At 42.3% G+C, this 22,513-nt stretch overlaps 1 long non-coding RNA gene across 1 annotated transcript; it reads right to left on the bottom strand.

Annotated features, from left to right (window-relative positions):
* Positions 1 to 963: 963 nt before the first annotated feature.
* LOC146511208 (uncharacterized) lies at positions 964 to 11,587 on the bottom strand. The gene is made up of 4 exons (XR_014876236.1): positions 11,137 to 11,587; positions 2,684 to 2,801; positions 2,427 to 2,503; positions 964 to 2,177 (listed from the first exon to the last, which is right to left on the bottom strand). It is a non-coding gene; the product is annotated as an uncharacterized LOC146511208 (long non-coding RNA).
* Positions 11,588 to 22,513: the final 10,926 nt, after the last annotated feature.

Below are 22,513 nucleotides of genomic sequence, written 5' to 3'. Positions count from 1 at the left end.
ATAAGTAGACTAGACTAGAGTGCAATCAAATACACCTGCCTTCAGTGAACCCAGCCCAATCACAGCCACTGGCTCACAGCAGTTGTGAAACAAACCCACTCACACATTAGTGGCCATTTCCCACAGTAAATGTGGAGGTGAGTTAATATGCAGGTGATCCCAGTCTACCATCTTACACAGCTGATTACAAATTTATAAACGACCTCTTGCAGCCTCACTTTGATATCACTGGTATAAAGAAATGGAGAACCTGCCGCCCAATACTACAAACAGGTCATTATCTGTGAGATTACACTTTCTCTTCTTCAGACATCAGTGGTTAAAACAATAAATTGCAGACAATGATGAATATTCAGAAAGATAAGGTGGAAAGTTTTAGTAGAGCTCATTTATTTGACTTTCTAAATGCTTTTTTCAGTTTTCTAAATGATGAATCAATGAATGTGGATCAATGAGGGGAAAAACAAATGATTCTTTCAGTCCTGTGCATTCTTGCCTACACCAACTCTAAGCCTTAAAATCCACTCAGCAGTTTACCCTGGTATAATTGGCTTTTCTAAAGTGACTCATGGCACCACAGATGAGCTGAGCCATGTGGACCATATAGACTTGTGGAGTTCTGGCAGCGGCCTTGAAGGAAGTCTCCCCATGGCAGAGCTCACTGCATGGTTGAGAGTGCTCTTAATAAGGAGACGAGGAACAACATCTTTGAGACTGCTGAAGCTGTTTCCAGCTCTGTCATGGAGGAGGAACAGGGTTTTGCTGTCCCAAGAAACCAGAATGTCAAAAAAACTGACATGTAGTCAAAAGCAGTACATCTTTCTGTCCTCACAGACTTGTGGAGTGCTGGCAGCAGCCTTGAAGAGAGTCTTCCCTTGGAAGAACTCCTACATGGGCAGAGACTGCTCTACAAATGGAGATGACCAACAAAACCTTTGATACTTCTGAGGCTGTTTCCAGCTCAGTCACAGAGGAACTATAGGGTTTTGCTGTCCCAAGAAACCAGGATGACAACACTGCCACAAGCACTACGTGTGAGAATGAAGGAAAGACCAAGGTGGTCAAAGGAAGGACCCGGGGGCTGTTCTCAGACAGCCAGATAAAAACCTCTTGACCACTGAATTCTCATTCTGGAGCCTCAAGATGAGGATTTTTGCCATACTGGTCTCACAAACAACATGGCAGAAATATGATGCGTGGAGGTCTGATTGTGAAACCACATGTTGGTGGTTTCCAGAGAAATTTAAAGAACTTCCACATCATCTGTGTTTTTCCAACATGGAAGCTAGCTGGCACTGGCAGCATATCAGGTTTGCTTTGGATTTTATCTGACGGCCATTTTAAATGTTCTGTTCATGTTTCTTGACATGACAGGGGCTGTATTTGAAAGACTTTGTAGACACATGTCTTAATTACACCTGTTAATCTTTTCATGCTAAACGTGTTTTAAGGCTGGAGGTTAGTCCAGGGTTTTAAAGAAATATTTTAAGGCCAATGATCTAGACCTGCATCTTTTCTGCTATAAATATTGACTTTGTTAAATGAAGCACTGCCTGTTTCTTGACTGCCACCTTTTCTAGTCCCAAATATTATTGAAATGCATGAATTTGTTAAAACAGAAATCTTGTGCAGTGTCTACACCTGCCAACTACAAAGAAGCATGAAGCATGTCATGAAGTCAAGTTTCTTGTTCAAAGCCTTTACGTGCTTCCTCCAGGACACTGATATGGTTTAGCAGATGTAGTTCAGAGGAAAGAAAAGAATTCCTACAAGGTCAGTAGATCTGTAACACAGTCTGGATTTCTTTAGAATGGAAACATTACTTTTCAGAGACACAGAGCTCAGAGAAAACTACAAAAGTGGGTTGTCCATACCAAAATAATCTAGATGGATAAACTGCACCAAAGGCAAGAGGAGAAAATATTGACACAGTACTGTGCAATATTTGACTTCTACAACTTCAGCTACACCAACACAAGGGAGGAAGTGGCCTTTCTTTACTCCCCCACCCTCTTTTACTGACCCAGTGTTTGGATACAAACAGGAAGCTCCATCACTGACAAAGGTGTTCAGGTAAGGCAGGACCTGCTCCTGTCGAGCCACAGTGCGGAAATTTCTCTACATCATGTGCTGGTTTTCCTAAACTTCCTCCTTCAGTTCTGAAAACAAGTCTTCACCTAAAAAAAATACAAGAGAAAAAGGAGGAATGATTATAACTATATGGTCCACATGGGTCAGCATATTTACTGTTATGCTTTGGCACAAGTCACTTTAGAACATTGAATGATACCAAAACAGTAATTAAATAATGGCTAAATTGCTCACTCTTATACAGAATAGCATCATACAAACACTCTGCATTCCTAAAATTTGCCACCAGATTTCACTTGAACATTGCTCACTGGGCAACAATGCTGAGTACATACCTGTTGAGATTCTGAGAGATTCAGATTGATGAAATCCATCTGAGTCTTCCAGTCTGCCATTTTTGCAGCTTCACAGACTAAAAGACAAAACTATTTTAAGTATCTCTGCTGGAGCAGGTGGTTTGTTGCTGAGGCTTTGAAGCATCTGATTAAACCATCCTGTTTTGCGGCATCAAAAACCACACTGATGTCAGGCTCAGTGAGAGTTGAAGACATGATAACCAGTCATGTGTTCATAAACTGCATTAGGATGGTACCTGTTCCACTTCACCCACTGAACCCAGGAGAGTAGGCACTGGAAAATCTCTTCTCCTGACCAGAGTCTGTGGCCATAGAGCAGCTCTTGATGTGGGTGTGTGCCTTCCTTGTGAGGTGCTGTGGAGAGAAAGAAAGAAATTGACAAAAAAAGTAGGCTTTAAGAAAACAACCCTCCTAAAAACCAATGTGAATATAGACTGCTCAAAAAAATAAAAAGTAACACAAATAGATGAGACCACAGATGTGAATTATTAAAATATTCTTTTTAAATACAAACGCACATTCAACTCTCAGCAATCAGCATCAAAGAATCCTCCTGCAGACAAACAGCCCCAAACAGGACATGTATGCCGAATCTCATCTATTAACAACAGGGCAGCGACGGGTAAGGTAAGCGACCCATGTTGTAGGTGACGTCAGACGCCGGAGATTTGGCGGAAAAAACAAAGCGAATGGTAGCGTAGAGTTTAACAAAGTTTCCTTAAGCTTCAGTACTGCCAAATAAACTAACCAACTGTCATATAACTAACAACATCTGTCTTATCATCTCTAACACCCTGGAGGACAACGGGGAGAGTTTAGACGCTCTCCAAGAATACATCGAACGCTGCTTCCAAGATTTAGTAATGAAGAAGGCCCAGAGTGCATCTTCCCCGGCCAAAACCGAGACGCCGTCATCGAAGAGATGTCGTCCGGCAGACTCCCCCGGCACAACATCGCCTGCCGGCAAAGACATCGCAGATATCCTGGAGTCAATCGACAAGCGATTGTCCAGTTTCGATGCGAGGCTGTCCCTGGTGGAGATTCTACACCGGGAATTTAAATCTCTGAGAGAATCCCTGGAATTCAGCCAGCAGCAGGTGGAAACGCTTGCCGCTGAAAATGCCACGCTACGGGAGTCGGTCAAATCTCTCGCCGATAACGTGACCCAGCTAAACACTGAAAATAAAAAAATAAAAGAGTCCGTTATCGATCTACAAGCCCGTAGCATGAGAGACAATCTTGTTTTTTCTGGTATTCCAGAATCTACCGGAGAGGACGCGGAGGCAACGGTGAAAAGCTTCATTAAAATCCACCTGAAGCTGCCGGAGGACACCGTAAAGAATATCGCCTTCGACAGAGTGCATCGCTTGGGGGGCGTGAGGTCGCGGACCGGGAGACCACGTCCTATTGTGGCCAAATTTGGTCAATTTAAACAGAAGGAACAGGTGAAGAGTCGCGGCAGGGAACTGAAAGGAACGGACTTCAGCGTGAACGACCAGTTCCCCAAAGAGATCCTGGAACGACGCAAGGTCCTGTTCCCAGTCCGACGTAGCTTCATGCAGAAAGGCTCCCGCGCTGTCATCGCCGTGGACCGGCTCTACGTGGACGGACAGCTCTACCGCGACCCCGGCACCACACCGTGGTTATATTGACTGCACTCCAGATAAGAACCCGCTACACTCTTTTCTTATTCATTCACACTTTCTCCTTTAACATGGGTTGAACCTAGTAATATCAGTATGATGTCATAGCAGATATAACACCGTCACCCTCCGTCATTACTTTAATTGGAATGTTTCCGTTTCTTTTCTTTTTTTTGTTGTCGCTCACACTTTATGTGGTTTCTTTCTTTCTCTTGTCTTTCACTGCTGTGATCACCTACTTCCCCACTCACCTACAAACAACACCCTCTATTTCTCCATATATTCGCACCACGATCACGCAAACACACACGCTCAACGGCAGCACATTTACAACAGCCTCACAGCAAGCACAGACTTACAGGACACATACGCAAGCCACGCTTGTTCATATTAGTGAATAGTCACACACATAGTCAGACTTATGGAGCCTATCACCACACTTTTTTCTCTTTCTATTTACAAACAAGTGATGTTTCCACATTTTCTCCACCCGTCTAAACGGAACACCCAGCTTACATCATTAGACATACACACACAATTATGGGCATGCTGAGGTTTGTCACATGGAATGTAAATGGGGCTGGCACCAGAGGAAAGAGGTTAAAGATATTTAACCAGCTTAAAAAACTACAGGCAGATGTTGTTTTATTACAAGAAACTCACAGACCTGTTACAGGTTTAAACGAACTTAAAACACCTGAGTTTCCTAATGTGTTTGCAGCTTGTTATAATTCTAGACAAAGAGGAGTAGCAATTTTAATACATAAAAATGTTAATTTTACAGTACTTGATACAGTTATGGATCCAGAGGGTAGATTTCTAATTATTAAACTATCAATATTGAACAAAAAACTATGTATTGTAAGTATATATGGTCCAAATGTTGATGAACCCTCATTCTTCCACGGATTTTTTAGTGCACTCTCTGAACACCTTGATTGCACACTCATTCTTGGAGGCGACCTCAACCTTGGACTAAATGAAGAAATGGATAGGCTCAACACAACAGGAACTCAGCGCAATTGGCAATCCACAAATATAATCAAACAGTATATGAGCGACTATGGCCTTTGCGATGCATGGCGCTCCCTTCACCCCAACAGTAAGGAATATACTTTCTTCTCACATGTTCATCACTCCTACTCTCGTCTGGATTATTTTTTGGTCAGCAGCTCACTGCTGAGTGACATTTCAGACACTGAGATTCACCCTATAGCTGTCAGCGATCATGCTCCTGTATCTTTAACACTAATACACAAGAATAATACTATGCCAAGTAAAAACTGGAGATTTAACACATCACTACTTAAAGATGAAGACTTTATTAAATATTTTAAAAAGGAATGGACTTCATATTTAGACTTTAATGACACTCCCGGAACATCTGCTTCTGTTCTATGGGAAGCAGGAAAAGCTGTGATGAGAGGTAAAATAATTTCTTTCTCATCACACAAAAAGAAAGAAGAAAACAAAAATATTCAGGAATTAGAAAAAACCATCAAATCCTTAGAAGAAGCCTACGCGTTCCACCAAGATCAAGAAATAATGAACAAAATATGCAAAACAAAACTAGAATTAAATGAAATTATTAATAGAAAAACACAATTCCTTGTACAAAGACTTCGCTTGCAGAATTTTGAACACAGTAACAAACCAGGTCGATTTCTAGCAAACCAGTTAAAAATAAATAAAGAAAAAACAACTATATGTGCCACTAAAGATTTATCAGGGAACACAATATATGACCCTGGAAGAATAAACAAGATTTTTAGGGATTTCTATGAAACTTTATATTCACCACAAATAAACCCGTCTAAAAATGAAATTGATTTGTTTCTTGACAACGTAACTCTTCCAAAATTACTAGACAGTCAAGCAATGGCACTGGATTCGCCACTGACGCCAGGTGAACTCCAGGAAGCCCTGATAAGTATGCCCATTAATAAAGCTCCAGGTCCAGACGGCTTTCCTGCAGAATTCTACAAAGAATTCTGGACAATTTTGGCACCAGTATTCCATGGAATGTTGCAGGAAATCAAGAAAAATGGCAGACTACCACCAAATATGAATTCTGCTAACATTAGTCTCCTGCTAAAACCAGGAAAAGACCCTTTATTTCCCTCAAGTTATCGTCCAATATCCCTTATAAATGTAGACCTTAAAATAATCTGCAAAGCTCTCTCAAAGAGATTAGAGAAAATAACCCCCCTCTTAATTCATCCTGACCAAACTGGTTTCATAAAAGGTCGGCACTCCTCAACAAATACTCGTAGATTTCTTAATTTAATAGACTACTCATACAATAAAAACATTGAAACCATAATATTATCTCTAGATGCAGAAAAAGCATTTGACAGAGTTAACTGGAAATTTTTATTTGCAACTTTACACAAATTTGGTTTTGGAAACTCTTTCATAAATTGGATAAGAATATTATACAATTCCCCAACAGCTCGTATCAGAACAAATGACCAGACATCCTCCAGCTTTTGTCTCCTGAGGGGCACCAGACAGGGATGCCCACTCTCCCCTTCACTTTTTGCAATTTTTATCGAACCTCTAGCAGCAGCACTTAGACAGGCTACAACAATTAAGGGCATAAAATGTAATAACGTAGAACATAAAATCAGTCTCTATGCAGATGATGTGTTGCTTTTTCTGCAAAACTCACAAATCAACCTCTCTGAGGTAATTACTCTAATAAACTGGTTTTCAAGAGTTTCAGACTATTCAATTAACTGGCCAAAATCTACAGTTCTTCCCATTAACTGCTCCTTCCACAATTCATCTTCTGCCCCACTACAATCTGGAAATATTAAATATTTAGGTATTATTGTTTCTCCTAAGCTTTCAGACTTAATTAAATTAAACCACATCCCACTTCTAAAGAAAGTAGAAGGCGATCTGACTAGATGGAAATCTCTACCCATATCACTCATGGGAAGGGTCGCCACTATAAAAATGATGATCTTGCCAAAAATAAATTACTTATTTTTAATGATCCCTAACAAACCATCACAAGATTGGTTCAGATCTCTGGATTCACATATTTCTAAATTCCTTTGGAAAGATAAACCCCCGCGCATCAGCTTAAAAACGCTACAAAGAACCAAGGATAGAGGAGGACTAGATCTGCCTAATTTTCACCAATACTTCTTAGCCAACAGGCTTCAGTTCATCTCAGAATGGTTAAAATGTACCCTCTTAGATGAGCCCTGGCTAGATGTTGAACAGGCACTATGCAATGATCTAGAGATTTCAGACCTACCATTTATTAGCTCAAACATCAAAAGACATGAATGCTTTAAAAGCATCAACATCAGCTTTTCTCTGTCAGCATGGTGGGAGTTTCTAAAAATAACGGAGTCTTCATTAATCCCATGCAAACGTACACCTATCTGGAATAACCCTGACATATTACAAAACAAAAATATGATTAATTTCCCAGAATGGAGTTGTAAAGGAATTAAATACTTAGAACATATATTAGAGGGAACAGAATTTATTCCATTTGACAGACTAGTTACACAATATGGGATCAACAAGAAAAGATTTTTAGAATATCAACAAATTAAATCCATAGTAAAAAAGAAATTTAACCTCAGTCAAGTTGAATTACAAACACCACCAAGTGTGGTTCAATTTCTTACTCTTAAATCCCCCAAACTATTATCTAAAATATACAGAACACTTTCTAAAATAGATGAATCAATATCCCTTCCTATTGCAAAGTGGGAAGCAGATTTATCAGTCAGCTTAGACCAAAACGTCTGGTCTCAGATTTGCTTAAAAACCTTTAAATTTATTAAAAATCCCAATCTGCAATTAATACAATACAAAATACTGCATAGAGTGCACTATACAGGTCATCGAATGTTTAAGATGGGCTTTACATCCGCCAACAACTGCTCACACTGTCAAGGCAATACACCAGACAGTTACATCCACGCTCTTTGGTTCTGTCCACCAGTGCAGAAGTTTTGGCACGAGATATGTGAGGACTTATCAAAGTGTCTGAAATGTAAAATTCCAACCTCCCCTTTAGTATGCTTGTTGGGAAATTTGGATGATGTCACTACAGAAATTAATACAGTCCACATGGTTTTTATTGCCCTATGCATCGCCAAGAAAACGGTCCTCATGAACTGGAAAAATAAAAATAATCTTAATTCTAGCCAATACAGAAACTATCTAATAGATCACATTAGTCTCGATATAGCCTCTGCCACCACATTAGATCAATCCCTCTGGGCTCCTTTGATCGGCTCCATCACCTAGCGGGGGTGGGGGGTCGTGGTTTGGTCCCGCCTTGGCTATTGTGGTTGATGTGGAGGTTGGGATGGGCTTAGGGCACCTGGAGGACCCCTAGAGACGTTATCCCTGGAGGGCTTAACCCGGGGGTTGTGTTCATAACCTGGTTAGTGGCTCTGGTCGCTCTCAGAGGTTGTTCTCCTCGTGGCCGCGTGCAGCGGGGCTGGAGGATGGTCTGTGCTGGCGGACGTAGGTTACTGGCCTGGTGGCCTGGCTGCCCCTGAGTGGATCCGGGGCGGGCGTGGGGGTTTGGGGTTCGGGGGTGCTTCGCCTCCGTGCTGGGGCTCTGGCTGGGCCTTGGGGGCTTCGGTCCTCGTCGGTGTGTCGCCGAGGTTGTGGGCGGGTGGGTGCACGGGGGCTCAGCCCTGGCGCAGGGGGCCTCTTGTGCATCGGCCTAACCGGGGGGCTCTTGAACTGGCAGGGAGGTTGTTCCATCTTTGCAGGAGTCCACTCTGCAGGTGGGGGAGAGACATAGGAGAGGTGGAGAATAAACTTAACCTGGGTGTCTGTGTCTTGTGTAGTCTGGGAGATGATTGAATGTTGGGGTGGGTACAGTTTCCTCTGCGGTGGGGTGGAGTGGGCTGCCCCGGGTCCTGTGGGGCTTGGCGGTGTTGCTGCCGTAGGCCCCGGTCTGGATGGGCCTGGGCTCCCTTGCCTTGGTGGATACCAGAGGACGGGGGTGCATATTGGGGTCAGCGGGGGAGCTGGCCCTAGGGAGGGACACCCTCCCCTCCCTTCTTTTCCTCCCCATCCCCGGCTGCCTCCCTCTTCACGCTCCACCACACCCACCCACACAGGTAGGGCTTTGGGGTGCGGGTGTGTCACCAGGGTGCAGGGGAGACATTCCCCCCCCCCTCTGTCCTCTTCTAGCCACCTGTGCCTCAATTTTATCTCACAACTTAGACATCCACATTACTTACACTCTCATAACACACACATATATATATATATATATAGGGCCTTGAGGGTGGGCACGTTAACGGCGTCCAGTAGACGGTCTGTGTATTCAAACCTGCCTCTGGCGCCGGTGCCCACCTCTCAATTTTAAATCCATGTAGACATTGAGGGTTCTCGGGAGGGGCCGTGCTAACACCTGCTGCTCTCTGGCAGCAGCACCATGCTCTCCCTTGTTTTAAATACACTTTAGAGCAACACGCAGCAACACTACACTTGAGCGGGAGGAGGGAGGTATGGGGTCTTAACACACCCCTGTTCTCTGCTAGCCATCGGGGCGGGGGGGCTGGGAAGAGATGCTGGCTGTCCGATTGGCCTCCCTGCTGCTGCGGAGCCTGGGGCGGTCTGCTTGCCTCCACCCCGGAGGGAAGGGTAACATCTCTTGGGTCTGGGTGCCGTTTCCATCTCTGGGGGTGAGGATACCTGGACCCGGGATATAGAGTATGTTTGGGGAGTGTGATTGTGTGTACATGTCCATTTACGTTTATTCCTGCGTTGGGTGAGTGCTGAGTGTTTGTATATGTGTGCATGAGGGTGGGAATGCATGTCTGTGTCTGTGTGTGCCTGTTTGTCTGTGTCTATATGTCAGGTCGGGTCTTAGACTTCACCTCTCTGGGAACTCCAAGGCCCTCCAAAGTGTGGAGGCCTATCTCCCCTCACCACACTCCCTGCCGGTGACTGATGCCCTCAGGGGTCGGTGCGTTGGTGGTTCTTGGTGTCCGGGGCTGGGCGCTCAGGTATGTACCAGCTCACTCCCGGTGACTACTTGGCGGGGCCTGGCGCCTGCTGCTCGGTCAGGCCTCTTCCGGGGCGCGGGGGGCCCTCGGGCCTCCGGCCTCTGTGCCTGCGGCTCGGTTCACTCTGGCACAGCTGGCTGCCGGCAGAGCCGGCGGGCACGCCGGTGCAGCCCCCTCTAGCTTCTGCCCGGTGGCTACTGGGTGACCCCTCATCTGGGGATCCTCAGCCCTTCCCATGAAGGTGGCACGGATGCCCCTCCGGTGGTCCTCCTTGGGCTCTTGCACTCTGGGGCCTCTGGATGTCTGGGGCCTGGATCTCCTCCATGCCTGCTTCATGCCCTGGGGGACGGGGCTATGGCTCTCTACATCCTCTAGCAGACCATTACATGGGGAAACCATTTGAATACAAGCGTGCCGATCCACACAGGTGTGCACACGGGTGTTCACTGTTCGTAGACTTAAATCACACCTTTCTTGGCTGCTACTTCAAAGCACATTGTGCGCTGTCTGTCCTGCGTGCTGCACAACAACATTCAATATTTAGTATTTACTGCTGTTTACACTTAGCTAGATTAATGCGATGGTGTTGTGTATAGTATGTTGCATTGTTTTGGTTTTTTTTTTGCTTGTTTTCTATTCTTTTTCTCTCAACAGGTGATCCCGGAGATGTTTTTTCTTCCCCCCTTTCTCACTGTCCCTCTCCCCTTCTGTTTTTCTTTTCCTTCCTCTTTCTTTCTCCCTTTCCTATCCCTCACTCATGTCTGTCCCGTCTGTAACAACTGAAAATAAAATAAATAATAAAAACAAAGGTCGATCAAATGGACCAATACGGCAATGCCATGATGATCCATTTGGCAAAATAAATCCATTGGGTATCCTTGTTGGTCTTCAGACAACAATTCTGACGGCTAAAGAACCAAATGGGACAGGCGAAAAAAAAAAAAAAAAAAAAAAAAAAAACAACAGGGCAGCTTATTGTGCACATCCACCAGTAAATGAAGCTTCTAACTTCACTTCAGCAATCATTTAACAGCCAGGGCCTACCTCCGTGTCTGGATCCATATCTGCTGACTTTATTCCTCTGCATCCTTGATGCCATGCTCCATGTAGAGATTCTTCCATAGATGGATTTTTGTTGGCAAATTTCTGCAACTTCAGAAACAAATGAAAAGCTGCTCATAAGGTGAGACTGGACCTGAATACTTGTGTGACGCCTTCCCCAAAACAGCGAATCACCAAGAACTTAAATATTTGGCAACAAAAGAAAACTAAGGGAAATAAATCTCAAGCAAAGCACACAAAAGAACCAAAAACTCAGCAATCCCAAAATACAAAGCCACACATCAATGCTCACTGCTCCAACTGACACTGCATGAACAGGTGCCTCAAATAAGCAATCAATACCGCCCAAATCACGTGACCCACCATAAACTATCACAAAATACTTTCAATACAAACCTCTTAAACATAACCATCAGAAATCACACAGTTAACAACAGCATGAAATCTGAATATTAAGTTCAGACAGTCCTCTTACAATCATGATCTACAGTATTTAATGTGATTGTTAAAAAGTGAGTGAATCTTTCAGAAATCTTGCTGCCATGTTCTTCTTCTTTGGGTTTCGCAGGCTAGCTGCATCAGTGGGTTGTTACTGCCATCTACTGTTCATTATTACCCAAGTCAGTCTTCTTCTGATTAATCAGGCTGGACTCGAGCTAGAAGCACAAAGTCAGCCTCAGATCCCTATATTGTCTTATATAGACTAGCACTGTGTATATATTGTAACTGTCTTTGTTTTAGTGCAGCAGTGCAGGTTCAGAAGTGTGTGCATGTTGATCTAAGCTCTCTGAAACTACAACAGGCAACAGAAACTACAATAACCACTTTTTATAACGGAGGTGTGCAGAAGAGCATTATTGAATGCACATCAACAAGTTGCAGCAGAAGACCACACCAAGTACCACTCCTGTCAGCTAAACACAGGAAGCTGAAGCTACAGTTCAAACAGACTGAAGATTGAACAAATGTTTTCTGGTGTGACGAGTGTCCAAGATCTGAAGGCAAAAGAAGATCCAACCTGGTGCTACCAAAGTGTGACTAATAAGGTTGCCAGACCATGTTCTGAATAAAAGTTATTTTCTTGAAAATGTGACATCATCAGCAGGAATTCTGGCTGTAATTTCTTCAGTGGCTGACGGCACTGTAGTTGAACACACCAATATTTACTGTAATATTTAGGTTGTAAACTCAAAGTATTTCAGCAGGCATGAATGACTTCCTGCCTGTCATAGTTTCAGATACAGAGTATTATTATGTGTCGGTCATATCTGGTGTATTATTGTTTTATCCAAGAGCTGAATGTTCACTCAGTTAATGATTTATTCATTAATATGTGTTAATTTTGTATTTGCTTGCTGAAATTCAGGAGAGTAAAAAAACACCTCATGGCATAATGCTTTTCAGAAACTCTCAAAGGCAACATTACAGGGATTATTAGACTCAGTGCTGCTCATTTACTGACTTAATTTTTCATTCCTGCAGCTTCGCTGTTCTGACAGCTCCACTCAGGCTCTGCTGGACACCACCGTGCTCCTGCTGCAAGACACCCGGTTGCTGGTACGCTTCCCAGTCAAAGAACCTGGCAACCTCCAGCCACCATGCCCCATCGTAACATTCCCTGACAGATCCCAACACAGCCCTGGTACAAACATACATGGCCATCAGCAGCATCCTAAACTTTAATTGAGCTGACTTCAGGTGTTCAGTAAGGGGAAGATTTAATAACATTGCACGTTTCATTTCAAGACTCTGTAGTCACAGAGCAGAGAGTAGAAAAGGTGACAATAAAATGTTTTTTGGGCTTTACTACCAAGTCACCAGCATCAGACTTGTTAACAACTAAAAGCAAACCCAACATTTAGAGTCTAAGGAAGATAATCACAGAGACAGAAACTTTCCACTGTATCATCTCAGGTTTCTTAAAACTAAGTATTCAAAGTCTGAGGTAGGGTTGTTATTTGAGGTATTCCTGGGAAAATCTTTGAGGTCCATTTGAAAGCTCCAGATTCTTTAGATTGACTGTCTCATACTTTGATTGTGAATATAGAGGATTGTAGCTCAAGTTAACATGGAAAGATAGAGGTCTAAAGTCTCTAAAACATTTGGATGTTCAGTCTCTGACAGAAGGTTTGGAGACATGTAGAAAGTTCAGTTTGAATGGGTGAAACTAATATTTTATTCACAGTTTCTCACACACAAGGAAGAGAATTTTCTTCATGTACAATACTTTTTACAACAAATACAACAAAATGAAACAAAACACATTGATGAATTCATCTCTTAATCTTATATACAGAATTTCTGATGGTGTTTTCTCTGATATCCCAGTATGTATTTTGGCTATTTTGACTATTTACAGTAGCTGGAGCCTACTGAATTCTAATATTTCTAAAATCCATTGGATATTGAATACCCCCCTCCCCCTTTACTGAAAGCGATCAAATCTGAGACTCTTCATGTTGAGCTACATGAAGACAATAAAAATAATAATAAAAAAAGTCCAGGGTTGTTTATATTCCATTCACTACTGAACTGGTGTTCAAATCAAATTTTATTAGTCAAATACACAGTCATACAAAGTACAACATGCAGTGAAATTCCTGTGTCCTGGGGCTGCGGATGTAGCCGCACCAGGAAGAAACCAAAAAGACAGTGAAAATTTGTACATCAGGGACAAGAGGAAAAAAAGGAAACAGGGGAGAGACGATGTTTGGGTTTGGTGCCTCCAATTTCACAGAAAGTCTAAATGTCTGTCACTCGTCACCAGGTCTGTCAATTTCTTGTTGAAGAGCCGTGAGCTTCTCCAAGATCGTATCCATGTTGCGTTCAGTCTGAGTACTCACAGCTCTTCCCATTGCTGCGATCGTATTGGCCATTTTTGCTGGGTTTTGAACAGCTGTGTCGTATTCGTGATGCCCGTTGCCTGGTGGCATTGACCAGCCAAACATCTGAGGGGAGTCGGGGAGGGTCCATTGAGGGCCAGCCGCAGAATTGCCCACAGCATGAGAATAGTAGGCCTGATTATTTGCACCCATTCTCATTGAATTTACCTGGTGCTGGGTGTACTGCTCCCGGAACGGGGGCTGTCTCTCTCCCTGAAACTGAAGGGGACAAGGGGACTGTCAGTAAAACGAGAATAGTTGTTTTAAATTATTGGCATTACACTTTTTTAAATAAAGTCAATTCCCCAGATAATGACAGAATCATAAACAATTCTGCTTAATAATAGGAGATACTTACATGAAGTTGGACACCCTGATTCACATACTGAGAATGTGAACTCCTCCTAAACTTTCTCCGTTTGTTTTGAAACCAAGTTTTTACCTAAAGACGGAAGAAAACAGAAAACATTTCATGAGTACAATGGACCCAAAATTCAATTTCTTAGATTCTATTAAGTTGAAAAACACTCACCTGTTTGTAGGTCAGTCCTGTCATCTCTGCCAACTCTTTCATCTCTCTTGGCTCATAGTAACGTTTCAAATTAAACTGATGGACAAGAATATCCAACTGTCTCTCTGTGAACACCATCCAGGCCTTTCCTTTAGGTTTCTCTGGAGCAGTGCTGGGATGGTGCAGAGTGGCAGTGATGTTGCCATCCTGGCTTCTTGGGACAGCAAAATCTTGTTTCTGCTCTTAGACTGAACTGGAAACTGCCTCAGAGGTATCAGTAGTTTTTTTGTTAATCTCCATTTTTAGAGCAGTCTCTGCCCATGTAGCGAGTTCTTCCAAGGAAAGACTCCCTTCAGGGCCGCTGCCTGAACTCCATGAGTCTGTGAGGGTAAAGACACAAGAGGACAAGTAAGAACCAGTCTATATGGTCCACATGGGTCAGTTGCTGATATGTTTTGGCACGACTGACTTTCTAACAGAAAAAATAAACAAAGGTTAAATTGATGAGTCTTAAATCCCAAAAGGTCTCAGACTGAAGAAGTCACAAAACATTTCTCCCATTGAAAACATTACATCCAGGTGAACTGAATCAACCTTCAGGGATTTACTTACCTGATGACTGAGCATCAACACAATGAATCTTAAACACAAAAGTTTCCCACAAAGTAGAAAAAAAAGAAGTCGAATATTTGTACATTCTTTAAAACCAAAAAGGATTTAAAGTGGACTCTGTTCAGCTGTGGAGGGAGAAATGGTGACTTCTGCCATCAGGACTCACAACACAGAGTGAAAGAGTATTTTTGCAAGTTGTCTTAGAGGTTAGCCAACTCTATTCATATTAGCTCACTAGGCAACAATGCTGAGTACATACCTGGAGAAAAGTGCATCCCATAATCTTCCATCTTTGAAATCCCAGTGATTGAAACAGGAAAGCTGGAGAAAGTATCTCTGATGAAAGAGCTCCAAACAAAGCAGGAAGGTGAATTAAGACTTAAGAGCAATTCTCCTGGGCTTTTAAGGACGTTTGTGGGTGTGGGCAGGAATGTGGGATGTTGAGCTTCTTCTTTTGTGAGTCTCTTTACAACCAGTCAGGTTGAAATGCACCTCTACATTGTAAAAGTCTCTGACACTAAATCACCCACATAAGTCAATGTCAACAAAAGCAAGGCTAACGACCCACATCAACGCTCGTCATAAGCCCACGGACACATGCATCTGGCCCCCTCTGGCTTATTCAGAATTAGAGACGCACCCAGTTCACCCAGTGACCACTAAACATACACTAATGTGTCTTTTAGAGTTCCTGTATCACACCCTGCTACCTCTGATTAATTATCAAGTCAATGCAGACAGATGGCACCAGGGTTATGAGAAATAAATAAAGGTTTCTGTGTTAACATGTCTTGATTTGAAGTAATTTCAAAGACACAGAAGTCATATTATGTGCAGATGACACAAAGTTATTGTGGAAGTAACTTGGAACAACTTCTGAATGAACTAGAATGAATTTAACTGAATTCTCGGTTATTTCTATAATCAGTTAACACTGAGTATGAGCAAAACAAAACTTATACTATTCAGGAGTCTGATAAATAACAAAGAATTAAAAAAGTAAAGTAGGTTCATTAAAAGTAACTTGTTAAATGTACATATGTTTTGAAATCTCATGTTGTTATCTGGCTGTGCCATTACCATGGTGATGTGGACGCCATGGCAGGAAATACTTGGTGGACGCCTCTCCTTATATGTTCACTTTAAAAAAAAAAAAAAAAAGTTGCAGCTCGACGCTCCTGTTAAAATAGAGGAAGTTTTTGGCTCAATCAAGTGTATGCGAGCGGTAAGGCCCCAGGCTCAGACAGATTTCCAGCTGAGTTGTTAAAAAAATTTAAAGACAAGCTAGCCCCTCTCCTTCTTGATCTATATAATGAATCTCTGAGAAAAGGCTGGCTGCCCCCCACTTTAACGAAGGCATCTATTTCAGTTTTACTAAAGAAAGGCAAAGAGCCTACGGCTTGTGAGTCCTACAGGCCCCTGTCTCTCCTAAATGTAGATTTTAAGATTTTGGCAAAACTACTTGCAATTCGGCTCGAGGCCGTTCTCCCACAGATTATCTCAAAGGAACAGAATGCACACGTACGGTGCTAAGCACAATTTTTTCTGCTCATTGTCCCACGTCTCCTGAGGTGATCATTTCTCTAGATGCAGAAAAGGCCTTTGATGGGGTTGAATGGGATTTAACTTTTTGCTGTACTGAATAGGTTTGGGTTTGGAGAAAGGTTTGTGTCTTGGACCAAACTTCTTTATACATCCCCTCAGGCTTCTGTCATCACCAACTCAGTTCGATCTGAGTATTTCCCACTATACTGTGGCACTCGACAGGGATGTCCTCTTTCTTCTCTTTGCTTTAGCCATAGAACCTCTTTCTGTTGCTCTGAAATTCCTCTCTTCCTTTCATGGAATTATCCGTGCAGGTGTTGAACTTAAGGTATCCCTGTACGCAGATGACCTTCTTTTGTATGTAGTTGACCCCATATGTAGTCTTCCTCCAATTTTATCTGTCTTGGAAAAATTCAGCTCTTTTTCTGGCTATAAAATTAATTTACTCAAGAGTGAATGTTACCCTGTAAACTCTTTAGTGTTAACACTTGAGGAGTTTGACATTCCTTTTAAGCTCAGCCCCTCAGGGTTTAGGTAATTTGGAATTAATATTACACGAACTTTGCCTTTACCGTTTTCTGAGAATTTTGCCCCCCTGGTCTCACAATTTGCATTAGATTTCCAGAGGTAGAATTCACTCCCACTGTCACTAATTAGCAGGATTAATATTATCAAAATGAATGTGCTACCCAGATTTCTCTTTTTATGTCAGTGTATCCCCCTTTTTCTGCCCAAACAGTTTTTAAGTCCCTGGACCAGTTGGTTTCTTCTTTTTTGTGGAATGGAAGAGCCCCTAGACTGAGGCTCTCTTTATTACAACAGTTTACCTCTAATGGGGGTCTTTCCCTACCAAATTTTTTAATGTACTACTGGTCTTCACCAGTGTTGGGTAAGTTACTTTAAATTAGTAACTTAGTTACATTACTAGTTACTTCTACCAAAAGTAACTCAGTTACTTCAAGTTACTCGTTACTTTCAAAGTAACTAGTTACTAGGGAAAGTAACTTTGGTTTTACTCAGAATTCTCTTGTTAATGTGTTGCTTCCATAACTTTGCCAGTCTTCTAGCTTGCTTACTTGCCACAAGTGCACTGTGCCACCTACCAATAGAAAGGAAAAGATAATGTGCATATTTCCACGAGAGAAATCCCACGCCTGGACCGTCATTGACTGCTGCCATGATTCTAGCCTACGTCACAGCGTCATGTGGGCTTTTTACATCCAACACAAAAACTGCAGTCGTGGTGCTTTGATTGTACTCAGAACTCAGAAATTCTGCCTTCTGAATAGGAAGATGTAGGTAACACCAGACTGCAGATGAGCTGCATACAGGGCTGGACTGGGACAAAAAATTGGCCCGGGCATTTTGACTAGAGACCGGCCCGCCATTATAGGAAAAATCATAAAGCCTTTGAATGAAAACAAACGCTGTTCTGACAGTGATGTTCACTGTCTTGATGGTATATATGTATCAATCTATCAATCGTTTGTTGTAAGATTCAGAGAATTATTTATTAAAAGCTAGACATTTTAAATGAGAATAAGAAAGAAAAGTATTTCCTTGTGCCCACCTCTCCCTGTTAATGCCCTACCTGGCCCCCCTGGCAAAACTTTGCTAGATCCGCACCTGCACAGTTACCAGCTGTCAGCTACATAAAAAAAGGATCCTGGTGTTATTTGTCTCTCAGAAACAGTTCATAACTTCCCTTCAACTCATTCATGTCACCTAAAAGGTAAACCTGTTTCTCCATCACCTGTTCAGCTCTGATGATTCAGTAAGGACATCTCCTGGTTTCATCTTCATGTTTCCCTCTCACCAGATAACCAAACCGATATTATGACCAGCAGCTTTTTTGCAGCTGTGGCTCCAGCAAACATCAGCTGATACTAGAAAGTAATATTAAATATTAACAACAGCTGATCAAGCTTAAACGTGCTGCTGTTGTTTAACGCAACATCGGCTGGTTTTCTCTTTCTGGCGCAAAGTGGGCGATAAACAAACAAGAGAGCCGATCAGCTGATCATTGATCAGTTTTCATGATTGAAGTAGAAACGGGAGAGGGGGGAGAATGAAAGAAGAAGAGGCAGCTGTGCAGCGTAAAGACAGAATAACTCCAGCTTTGTGCCTTTTTCATTGTAGCTGAATTACGGGACAAACTGTTCCTTTTCACCTCAATAAGAAACGCGTAATATTTTCTCTGAATACCAGACGGGACGGTTGGCAACTCTAATAACTTATGAACAAAATAAATTTCAACATCAGCACCCACCCAGCTGTATAGAAACTCCGTCATGCTAGCTAGTACGCAGTACGGAAAAAGTCAGAATAACGAAAATAAACTTCACCTATACTTGGTTTATATCTGACCCAGATAGACTGCAGGTCATAACTTCTTACCTGAAGTTCAGTTCACACTTGGACCGGCGGCCGCCTCGGGTCTCTTTTCCTTCTGCGTCCCCTTTCCCTCCTCCACCTGCTGCCTCCACCACTTGCTAATGTTACAGAATCTGTGGAAGCTCCGCGATAGCCACCACACGAAGTAACGAGTAACGACCAGTGTTGGGTAAGTTACTTTAAAATAGTAACTTAGTTACATTACTAGTTACTTCTATCAAAAGTAACTCAGTTACTTCAAGTTACTCGTTACTTTCAAAGTAACTAGTTACTAGGGAAAGTAACTTTGGTTTTACTCAGAATTCTCTTGTTAATGTGTTGCTTCCATAACTTTGCCAGTCTTCTAGCTTGCTTACTTGCCACAAGTGCACTGTGCCACCTACCAATAGAAAGGAAAAGATAATGTGCATATTTCCACGAGAGAATGCCATGATTCTAGCCTACGTCACAGCGTCATGTGCGCCTTTTACATCCAACACAAAAACTGCAGTCGTGGTGCTTTGATTGTACTCAGAACTCGGAAATTCTGCCTTCTGAATAGGAAGATGTAGGCAACACCAGACTGCAGATGAGCTGCATACAGAGCTGGACTGGGACAGAAAATTGGCCCGGGCATTTTGACTTGAGACTGGCCCGCCATTATAGGAAAAATCATAAAGCCTTTGAATGAAAACAAACGCTGTTGTGACAGTGATGTTCACTGTTTTGATGGTATATATGCACCAATCTATCAATCGTTTGTTGTAAGATTCAGATAATTATTTTTTAAAAGCCAGACATTTTAAATGAGAATAAGAAAGAAAAGTATTTCCTTGTGCCCACCTCTCCCTGTTAATGCCCTACCTGGCCCCCCTGGCAAACCTTTGCTAGACCCGCCCCTGCACAGTTACCAGCTGTCAGCTACTTAGAAAAGGATCCTGGTGTTATTTGTCTCTCAGAAACAGTTCATAACTTCCCTTCAACTCATTCATGTCACCTAAAAGGTAAACCTGTTTCTCCATCACCTGTTCAGCTCTGATGATTCAGTAAGGACATCTCCTGGTTTCATCTTCATGTTTCCCTCTCACCAGATAACCAAACCGATATTATGACCAGCAGCTTTTTTGCAGCTGTGGCTCCAGCAAACATCAGCTGATACTAGAAAGTAATATTAAATATTAACAACAGCTGATCAAGCTTAAACGTGCTGCTGTTGTTTAACGCAACATCGGCTGGTTTTCTCTTTCTGGCGCAAAGTGGGCGATAAACAAACAAGAGAGCCGATCAGCTGATCATTGATCAGTTTTCATGATTGAAGTAGAAACGGGAGAGGGAGGAGAATGAAAGAAGAAGAGGCAGCTGTGCAGCAAAGACACAGAATAACTCCAGCTTTGTGCCTTTTTCATTGTAGCTGAATTACGGGACAAATTGTTCCTTTTCACCTCAATAAGAAACGCGTAATATTTTCTCTGAATACCAGACGGGACGATTGGCAACTCTAATAACTTATGAACAAAATAAAGTTCAACATCATTAACTTCATAGCACCCACCCAGCTGTATAGAAACTCCGTCATGCTAGCTAGTACGCAGTATGGAAAAAGTCAGAATAACGAAAATAAACTCCACCTAAACTTGGTTTATATCTGACCCAGATAGACTGCAGGTCATAACTTCTTACCTGAAGTTCAGTTCACACTTGGACCGGCGGCCGCCTCGGGTCTCTTTTCCTTCTGCGTCCCCTTTCCCTCCTCCACCTGCTGCCTCCACCACTTGCTAATGTTACAGAATCTGTGGAAGCTCCGCGATAGCCACCACACGAAGTAACGAGTAACGACCCTATCTAAATCCCAGTAACAACTAACGCGTTCCTGATTTTGGCATAATAACTAGTTACCGTGCTCGTTACCACAATAATAACGTAGTTACTGTAACGCGTTACTTAACGCGTTAGTCCCAACACTGGTCTTCACATATTCATAAGCTGACCTACTGGCTAAATTCACCTGACCTGATTTGGTGTAAACTTGAAATTCAATCAATTTTTCCATATTTTTTCACCTGCCTCCCTTATCTACTCATCACTGAGTAGTGTTGCTTTAAATCCCGTAGTGCTCTCTACACTTAAGATATGGTTTCAGTTCAGGTCGCATTTTAAATTCATATCCCCCTCTACCAGATTACCATTGTTAAGGAATCATCTATTTCCCCCTGCCACTACCAACTAGGCCTATTTGATGTGGCACGAAAGAGGCATAAAAACCATGAGAGTCTTTACAAAGATAATGTCTTTCTTAGTTTCACAGAACTATCCTCAAAATGTAACCTACCTCCTTCTCACTTGTTTCTCTATTTGCAAATTAGACTGTCTCATCACTGTTTCCAAATTTCCCAATTCTCCCTGCTGATCCATCATGGGTTGACCTTCTGGTTGTTAGGCCTAATCAAAAATCACCTCTATCAAATATATATTGTATGCTTATGGTGACCAAATCTGATTCTTCAGGTAAAATCAGAACCACCTGGGAGCGTGAATTAGGTGTTGAACTGTTTGAATCATGGTGGGATAAGGTGAATCTCATCATGCGTTCAAGTACACGATGTGCTAGGCTACAGCTTATACAGTTTAAAGTAATAAATAGAGTCAATTTCTCAAAATCCAGTTTATCTATTTTTTTCCCTTCAATTATAGACCAATGTGACAGATGTCACACCTCCCCTTGCAATCTAAGCTATATGTTTTTCTTCTGTCCAAGTTTGAACCAATTTTGGACTGATTTCTGTTCTGTACTTTCAGGGGTTTTTGGAAGTCAGATCCGAGAAGACCCTTTAATTGCCATATTTGGAGTTCCAAAGATCCCTCTTAATATAACTCCCCAGCAAACTAAGATCTTAGCTTTTTGTTCCCTTCTTGCTAGATGCTGTATTTTACTTCTTTGGAAATCTCCCACGTCTCCATCTGCATTGCAATGGCTTAATACTGTCCGGACATTCTTGAGGGTGGAGAAGATATCACTCACAGTGAAAGGTAGTTCTGAAAGATTTATCCACAAGTGGACACCCTTTGTGGAATATCTCAAATCTTTTCCTTAGAACAATGCAATTTACCCACCCTGCGACTAGATTGAAAAGAATTTGAAATGTACTCTTTTTTTTTTTTTAAGGTAGGCATAGGCACTGAAGAAGTTTTTTGTCCGGAAACCCACCATCAAAGTACCCATTGTCTCTGATGTCTGCAAATAAGAATAACCAGAACTCCAGACACTGGCTGCAAAGAAAATGCCACCAGTATTCAATTCTTTCATTGGAAGTACTTCCTCCCTCCAGGTAACTCTCAAAGGTGTCGTAAAGAGCCACGGGCACAAGGAAACACTGAAAGCCTATAACATGGCCATTTCAGTTCCAAGATCACCTCTTGCAACTCTACACCACTGCAC

The sequence above is a fragment of the Neolamprologus multifasciatus genome, chromosome 9 (genome assembly GCF_963576455.1).
Source record: "Neolamprologus multifasciatus chromosome 9, fNeoMul1.2, whole genome shotgun sequence".
Lineage (NCBI taxonomy): Eukaryota > Metazoa > Chordata > Actinopteri > Cichliformes > Cichlidae > Neolamprologus > Neolamprologus multifasciatus.
This window is presented reverse-complemented; position numbering and strand designations above follow the sequence as displayed.